The following is a 9,741-nucleotide window of genomic DNA, read 5'->3' on the forward strand; positions in this document are numbered from 1 at the left end:
ACAAATTCAGATAAATTGAAATCATGTAACTTTTCTCATCATAATGCAATAAAAGTTAAAAAAAAAATGTTTCCTGAGGGTCTGATCTTTTCCCTTCTGGAACTGAATGGTACATGAAAGCCCCGCCCTACCCTGTCTCCATACTGTGCCATCTCAGGTCCTTTGTCATTTCCACATCATCTCTTCCTCTTGCTCATTGATTATGTTGCCTCTGTCTATAGTGTCCTTCCTGACCTTTGATAGAGAACTCATCCTTGAGGACCCAGTTCATGTTAGGTCAGCATCAATGTCTTCCCTCAGCGCCTAAGTAGGAACAATGATTCCTTTCTCTGTACACAGTGCTCATAGTGGATATTTCAGAGAGGCAGCCTATGTATGTACTCCTATTCTTTAAAAAAAAATTAAAGTTACTTCCCCTCTTTGTGTGCTTGTATGGGTGGGCGAGGGAAAATGGGAAGAGGGTTATTATATACCTGAAGACAGAGGCTGGGAGGAGGGGGATACTAGTGCTGCTTTGGCAAGGGGGAGAGTATGATGGAGACCCCCAGGCCGGCTCATAGCTGAAGTATGCCTGCGTGTATTGGGGATTGGGGGTAGTCCAGCATCTCATCAGGATGTCCCATATCTTTTATAGCAGATCTCCTGAAAATTCCTGCCTTAGCTCACTGACAGCTTTCATTTCCCCAGAGGGTCACAGAAGGAATTAGGGAAATTGCAACCTTCTGTAAATTGTAATGAGCAAGGTGGAATTTGTGTGAGCGCAGTGCTCCTTACGGGCACCTTGGCAGAAAGTATGGTAAGGGAAACTCAGACACATACAATTTTTTTATGAACTCTATGTGGAATGTTGACTTAAAATACAAGGAAAAGCAGATAGGATTCGGAGGCTCGGTATTTGAGAAGAGGAAGCCTTCATGTGGCCTGGTGCCCCCTGAACTGGAACTGCGACTTTGTAAGTTCAACAGATCTGACTGAACAGAAGAGACCCTCCCCCAAACAGCTCTCTGGTAACCTCTACGTCTGAAGAGAAGTCCTGGGACTGATAAGAGGATCATATGACCAAGATGAAGATGAGTAAGTAGCTTGGGAGGCTTAAGAATCTCTATAGAGACCAGATACCCAGAATGCCCTAGGATACCCAGAATGCACTGGGGCAGGAAAACAACAGGCAACAAGCATAGGTGCTTACAGTCCCATTCAGCCAGTCAAAAGTGTGTGTTTGGGAGACTAAGAGAGCCCATGAGAACATGACAATCCTCCTATATCCAGGAAAGGGTCATCTGCAGCGTACCATTCAGAGTTGTTCGGAGAGATAAATGAAGTGATGTATGGGAATCACTTGGAATGGAATCTGGGGAGTGTAGGGCATGCTCAAAGTCACCTGAGCCCTCTGTGCAACACAAGTCCTGTCCCGATCATAGGGAAATTGATGCTAAAGCAAGGGATAAAGTCCATCCTCCTGTGGTGTCTGGGAGGAAGGGCTGATTAGAGCCTTGAAGAAGGTGAGTGGGGAGGGCTGAGGAGGAGGAAGAGGACAGTCGGAAACAGAAGCTGACCCAACAGCAGGACTCGGAGAATAAAGGCAGGCAGAGCAGAGAAAGCAGAACCGAAGCACTTTCAATTGTTTTAATCTTGCTGGCCCACCAGAGAGCTTGAAATGGTAAGAAGGTCCGGCTATTGGAGAAAGGAAAACAAAAGAGCAGCCGCAAGCTGCTCTTCGTATCAGAACTGACTATCCTGTCTGAGCCGCCAGCTTCCTGTGCTTGATCACCCACGACCATTACCCAGGAGCATCTGCTATGGTCTTGGATTGTTTGGACATTTAGCTTTAATTTTAAAACATTGTGGTTAAGTGGAGGCGACACAAGATGTCTCAATTAGTACTTCTAGAAAAAGCTTTTGTAGGCTGGCGAGATGGCTCTGTGGTTAAAAGTACTTGTTAAACCTAACAATTTGAGTTCAATCCCTGTAACTTATATGGTGGAAAGAGAGAACCAACTTTTACAGACTTGTGAGATTTCTTCGGCTTCCACATGCTTGCCATGGTATGCACACATATACATGTGCACGTCACAAATAAATGCATGTAAAATTATACATATGCACATATATACATATACACATACATATACACATATACATGCACCATATATATATATATATATATATATATATATATATATATACATACATGTACACACACACACACATACTCACACATGTTTTGTTTCAGTGATGCCAATGAAGTAGGTTGAAGAAGCCATCCAGGAACACTGTCACTTCCATTAGCTGTCAGGTGTTAAATGCCACCTGCCTGAGAAACACAGTCCTATAAAAAAGTAGACTCTGAAACACAACAGAAATTTTGGACCTAGTCATTGGCTTCAAGAAGCAAATTTTAGGAAACCTTCTCTAAAAGGTAGGGCTAGGGGTTTGTTATAAGAGATAATATATAGTTTCTGTATAATTCACTGTATAAATTCTGATTTCAGAGGTTTTAGCTCATGCTTGTTTTGACTTATGGAACTTCAACATCATGGCAGCATGTGATGAAGAACTGCTCACTTTATGGAAAGAGAGGGGGGGGCCACAACCTGGGCTCTTTTGACTCTCTGCTTATTCCCTGTCTCTATCCAGTCCTGAAGGTCATGAACTCGCACCACTCACATTCAGAGTAGGCATGCTACCCTCTGTCAATCCTTCCTAGGAACATCCTCATGAACCTATCCAGAGGTGTATTCAACGATCTCCCAGGTGCTTTTAAATGCAGTCAAGCTTGACAATGAAGTTTAATTGTCTCATTTTAAAACCACAGGGACTCCTGGTATACCAGCACTGATGGTATAGAATATATATGACTATTAACAGAAGGAGTTAGAGTGCTGTCTGTGATATATTCCTAAGTGAGTAAATCAAGCTATTGGAAAACACCTTAATTTTGTTCACACAAAGCAACACCCAACTCTACAAACAGGGACAGTTGTAGCAGTATCACCCAAAGAGGACATGAGAAGAGAGCTAAGACAAGAGATAATTTGTTTGTAGTTTTCCATTTAAACAACTACAATTTTTATTTATATGTTTATGGTTTGTTTTATTTGGCTAAATGCTTATGGATTACTTTATACTTAAAGTTTGATTTAAAATAGATTAATTTTCATTTGTTTAATTAGGTGAGTTTGTGTGTATGTATGTGTGTGGGGGGGTATGTGGGCGTGGGTGCACACACACACATATCTTTCCAATATCTATGACTACTCTGGTTGCTATTGTGTATTTCCAGTAGTTGCTCTGAGCCCAGTTTGAGTAGCCAAGGGGCGTCTCCATCCCAACCATTGTCTCCTTCCCCATAGCTGTTCTTTGAGATCTATGGACACTCAATATCCTGTTCTCTCTTGCCACTCCAGAAAAACCAATGTCCTTGACTCTCTAAAAACATCACTTCACATTTGTCTGGCAAAATCTTATCATTGAGGGTACCAGTGTAGGTCCAGGTGCTCAATGCATTGGTTTAAGCTCTATCTAGCCCAGTCACACAGGGTGTTTTGACTTGGGATGATGCTTAATCTTTCTGTGTGTCTTGAAACAGGGAGAATCTTCAATATAAACACAGGGCCTCATGAGAACTAAAAAAGCCAGTACAAGTGACACGCTTACATGTGTCGATTAAGCCTGCCACACATTACCACTGTAATTATCACTATTCCTTATCATCTCAGGTTCTGTTCTGTCACCACCCCTGGGAAGGACAGCCCTTTATAAATTCCCAAGAGTCACAGACTCCTTCCATTGTACTTTGTCCACAGCAGGCACCATCTCTTGGGTGCTTCCTGTTGCATGATTACCTTTATTTAATTATTTCTTCTCTTCTCCTACTCTTGGGCTGTGATCTACCTGAGGTCAGCAATCAAGTGTCCTTTAGCCATGTTGCTGGCATTTGGCATAGTGCCTGCATGTAGAAGAAGCTGGATAGGCAAATTGATGCCCAGGATCCTTTCCCCTTTAAAGCTATTTCTAAACACATTTGTGTTCATGTCCTGCCATGCCTATCAGTTCCTACATGTTATTGTTATATGTTTAATCTTCCCTTAGCTTGATCATGTTTCTTGATCCATCATGAACTTTCCAAACCCTCTTGTGTACTCCTCCACTAGCAGCATCTGAGCCTCACTATGGGCAACCACTCTTTCCATTCTGCCAAGTTAGATGAGAGAATACGGCCATGAAGAAGTGTGGTGGCATCTTCCCTTGGAATCTTGTCTCTTGTCCTGAGGACAATGATGAGAATTTTGAGTGATGCTTCCAGAAAAGGAAAGATAGCTTAAGGAAGAGAACACAGGCTTGGCTCTTTTGACTCTCTGCTTATTCCCTGTCTTCTATCCAGTCCTGAAGGTCATGAAATAGCACCACTGACCTCTACCTAGCTCCACATGTCAATTTCTCTTCCTTTCACAGGCTCCTTCCTATTGATGGTGTATTGTTATGGTAACTATTGAACAAGAGGAGAATCTTGAAAGGGACTAGTTAAAGGGGCCTTGCTAAGAAGAGTTAACTTAAAAGTCAGCCCTCTACTCTAACAGGATAATACTATTGGCAATCAGAAACCTGAAGAAGAGTCCATGTAAAAGCACAACCCATTCCTGTCTTGTTTGAAGCTGCAACAGCAGTAGTACATATAAGGAAAAGGCTCAGATGAAGGGTCTTCTGTTTTGTAGGCTGTGAGGGAAGGGAAGTGTTTGTAGAAGCCCATTTTCTTGTCTTCGCACACAACCTAGATACACTCTTAGTCTCCTATAAACAAACATGATGCTGCCTCCAACATTCATCATTCCTTCTGACTGGCCTAATTGATCTGGGAGAACGAGATTACTTGGAGACTTGTCTTAGATTTTTTTTTCAAGCTGCAAAAGATATATTGACAGTATAAATATTTTTATGTCACCATATATCTTAATGAAATAACATTCACGTCTGGAGAGTGTGTTGGCCTGGAAAGATCTATTTTCCTAAATCAGGAGAGGCAGCAGGCAGCTGGCAGCCCTTTGGCTTGCCGTGATATTGTGGTTGGGCAAACAGAAATTGTGCACAGGGACAGGTTTCTGTAAGGAGAGATTTAACCCCTGCATTGATATTACGAATCAGCACATGACTATTTTAGACATTGGCCTAATACCAGGCATTGTCACTTTCTTTTCTTTCTAAATATTGAGCCTATATAAAGACACTAACAGAATCTCAGATTCAGATTCTAATTTTGGAGGATGTTAATTTATAGCAGATTAATTGAAAGATGGGGTTCCCAGAGGTAATACTTATAACCCACTTCTTGGTAAATAAAAATACTGTTGTTAATTCTCCTGTCTAGAAGGGAGTGTGTGGCCTCCGTCCTTGAATACTTTGTCTAGGAGCTAGGCATTGTGTAGATTTGATGACTACCTTGGGGTCAAATCTTGGATAAGAGATATAACAGGAGAAAAGGTCCCACCCTTTTCTCTCTTCTCCTCCGACCCCTCTTTTTCATGTATGTGTATGTAGACATGAACCATCAAGCTTGGGTGTCAGTTCTTGGGTGATGCCCACCATATGTTAAAATGTTTATTTTATTATTGTCTGTGTGTATATGTATGAGTGTAGTTGTGAACATGCCATGGCATGCATGTGGAGGTCAGAGGACACTTCCAAGGAGTAGGTAGTCTTTTACTACCTTGTGGGATCCAAGGATCAAACTCATGTTTTCAGGCTTCCAAGTCAGTCTGCCTGCTGAATCATCTTGTCAGTCTTACCTTGCTTCTTGAGACCGGGTTTTCCCACTATCCTGGAATTTGTTAGGCTGGCTAACCCTAGCAGATACCTGTCTCTGCCACCCCAGTGCTTGACTTAAAAGTGTACCTGGCTTTTTAAAAACAGGAGGGTTATTCCGGAGGGTTAAACTCATGCATTTGCAGCAAGTACTTTACCAATTCAGTTATTTTCTTTTCTGTGTTGTGAAAGTGCTGAGCACCAAGAGGTGCCTTTGGGTTTGGAGTGTTGAGGTTGCCAAGGGTGAAGAATTGTGTTTTTTGTCCCATGTTGGCTTTCTCAAACATACATCTTGGAATATACTCCATTTTTTCCTGGCAGCTCAATTGCAGGGGAAATGCCTCTTTAGGGATCAGTTCTACTCAAATACGACTTTATGTACTTTGCAACACTATATGTCAAAAATAAACAGAAGAATAAGTTTATTTAGATTTTTAAGTGCTAGTAGGTTTTAATTTACACTATAACATTTCTTTCTATTGATATTAGCATGTATTTGATGTGGCCCAGGGCTATTACTTGAGGTTTTTATTTTAAAAAGCCTTAAGGGTATATCGTCATAGTCTATTATTGCTCAGATAAAAATGAATCAAATTTGATAGAAATGCATATTGGGTCTATGAAACCAATACAACAAAGATATGGCTTAAATATGAACATGTTTAATGGGCAGGAAGGGAGACATACCAAGCAGTGATGCTCCTATTACATAGTGCAATTCCTTAACAGGAAGTTGCACAGGCAGATAAGGTTTTGTGGCAAGTATTAGTAAAGAGCTTAGAGAAGGCAATGGAGGGTCTGGATATTTAGGACCATGTTATGGCCAAGAATAGTCCTTGAGAGGCATGGGAGAGAATACACATCAGTCAGAACAAAAGTATGGTTCAGACAAAATGTGTATCTTCCCCAGCTGTCTCTGTGGCTCATTCAGGAGATACTCTCCTTATAAAAGCCACTCTGAAATGTGATTTGGTGGTATGGTGGCTTAAATAGAAATGGCTCCTATATATAGACTCATGTGTTTAAATGCTTGGCCCATAGGGAGAGGCACTATTAGGAGGTGTGGGTTTGTTGGAGTAGGTATGGCCTTGTACATGTGTCACTGTGGGGGCAGGCTTTGAGGTCTTACATGCTCAAGCTATGCCCAGTGTGGCTCACAGTCTCCTTTTGCTGCCTGTGGATGCCAAGCTACAGAACTCTCAGCTCCTTCTCCAGCACCATGCTTGCCTGTGTGCTATCCACCATGATGATCACGGACTGAACCTCTGAAACTGTAAGCCAGCCCCAATTAAATGTTGTCCTTTATAAGAGTTGTCTTGGTCATGGTGTCTCTTCACACCTAAGATAGGTGGCCATATTGACCTATGAGAGAAATCACAGTCTGTGGAATGGATTTCTGGTGATTTGTGTTCAGAGGTCTCACACAGAGACTTGCAGATTTGTGGTCAGCCCAGCCTTCATTTTTAATTAAATCCCATAGTCATCCCCTTCCTACCCACAGCGTTGAAATAATGACTGTCAAACAGAATTAATTTGCAAGCGCATTTTGAAGAAGTCCAAGTTTAAGCTAAAATATCTTTTTTGTTCTTATCCAACTCCCCATCCCAAACATTTATTGAACTGTTATTAGACAGAAAAAAGTAAATATGTAATTACAACATATAACAGTACTTTAAAAACATTAAAATCACGCATAGTATGGAAGATCAATACCCAAGTGATTAAGATAATATAGCCAAGAAGCCACCATTTGAAAAAAAAGATGGTTGGGTATAGTGCGGCATACCTTAATTTAACAAAAGCTTGTTACTGATGCTTTGTGAATTTCATGTCATGGACCCCAATCCCATTCATCTTCCTTTTCCTTTGTATCTGATTTCTGCCCTTGTAACCTCCCTTCCAAAAGAAAAAAAAAATCACCTCATTGTGGAAGCTGTAGTGTGTCCCAGTGTGTGTCCCACTGTATATCCTTTTGTCCACACATCTTCACTTGCAGATGAAGTCATTTGTCTCTTCCAGACCTCTGGCTTCTGCTACACTATCTATACTGGAACCTCACTGACTCCTCTTAGCTATTCTGTTGTTGCCCTGTGTCACAGAGATCCTGTAGCTTCTAATCTGCAGGACTGGCCCCTTCACATGCACTAGCTGTTCATAGGTAGGGTAGAGGTTGGGGTGGGCCAACTCAAAGCCTGGGTGAGAAGTGAGCTGATAAGCCCACCAGCTCTCCACACCCACACTACCAGGGAGAGCTCTCCAGCATTCCCTGGGGCTAGCTCACCCAGTGCTGCACCAGGCAAGGGGCAGAGCCAGCTCTACTACACTTATGACCCTGGGGCCACTTCTCCTGCTTGCTACAGGTGTCAGATGCCCCTTGCCCAAGCCTCCTCATGGCAGACAAGTAGCAGAGCCAGCTCTCCCACACTCATGCCCTTGGGGGCCAGGTCATCTGCAGCCCCTGCCACCCCTAAACCAGAGCCAGCTCCTGTGCTTTCTGGACAAGGTGCAGGGTAGGGGAGTCGGGGTGGGGTGCTCTCCTGAGTGCTGTAGCTAACAAGGGTGGGGCTTGCACTCCAACTGTCAGGCCTTCTGGGCCAGCTCTTCCTTGATGCCCAGGCAAAGGGTGGGGCCAGCTCTGCACAGCCCTCAGACATCAACATGGCCCCAGGAAGCAGCCCAGACCAGATATATCTGCTTAGCTTTTCATTGTAACAGAACCCCTTTGTTCCATGGCTACAGACCCAGATTTGCCCCTTGATGTGGGACAGAACCCCACCATTGCCTTAAGTGGCATAGCTCTCTACTCATATCAGGCTCTTCCACACTACTCTCGAGTCTCCAGTTCCGCCTCTCTTCAGTGTGTACACATCCTTCTGTTTCTCTTTCTCCTCCATCTCTCCACCACCTGCTTGTTCATCTTAGTGGTGCCCAGAGTCTCTGGGTGTCTGGGGTTGTCTCAGGAGTGCCCCCTGGGCTGGGAGGCCATCTCAGGCTTGCCTGGACCTTGTAGAGGGGGTTGTCTTAGACATTGTCTGCCCATGGAACCTGGTGGGAGTCACCTGGGGGGTGTTCTGCCTCCCCAGTTCACTTGGCACCAGGCTGTCAGGTCATTTAAGGCTTTCTTTGCCTGTCGGGGTTGTGTGAAGCCAGGTAGGGGTCAACTTGGGCATGTACTGCCACTCTGGCTCTATGTCACTGGGCTGGGGGATTTGCGTACTGTGGCATACCTTTAATCCCAGCACTTAGGAGGGAGGAAGATCTCTGTGAATTCTAGGCCAGTCTAGTTTACATAGACTGTCAAAAGGAAAAGAGTAAACGAAACAAAACAAAACCAAACCTGGGAAAGTCTTCTGTCTCTATGTATTATCAAGTCCCAATATTAAACAAAGCCCAACATTAACTGACTTAGTCTTCTTAAGTTCCAACTAAAAATACAATCATAATAAGTAAAAAATATTCCTCACTATTGTTGGAGCTTTTCTGGGAAAAATGAACAAACAAACGTGTCCACCTCAGATTGGGCACCCAGAGCAGACCAGAGAAATGAACCCACCCAAGTCCAGCTTGGTGAATCAGTGAGTTTACTGCTGTTACTTTCAGGAGTACGGCTGACTGAGAGGCAGCTGTGTGATCGAAGAATCCCACCTTCACACCCATGACTCCTAAGAGCTGAGAGACCTCTCTCTGTCAGGAGAATAAAGCAGAGCGTGATACAGCAGGATATCAGATGTCCTCCTCCTCCTCTTTTTCCTCCTCCTCCTTCTCTTCCTCCCCCTCCCCCTCCTCCTCCTCAGTGCATATGGCTGTGCACTCACATTAGCATATAGCACACAGCACCATACACACTGACATGACTAAGAAAGCATCTCTTTTGTTGTATGTATTACAGTTGGGTCATTATTGCACCAATGGCTTTGCCTTGCCTGGTATATTGTTGCTTCT

Source organism: Mastomys coucha, unplaced genomic scaffold (assembly GCF_008632895.1).
Source record: "Mastomys coucha isolate ucsf_1 unplaced genomic scaffold, UCSF_Mcou_1 pScaffold2, whole genome shotgun sequence".
Taxonomy (NCBI): Eukaryota; Metazoa; Chordata; class Mammalia; order Rodentia; family Muridae; genus Mastomys; species Mastomys coucha.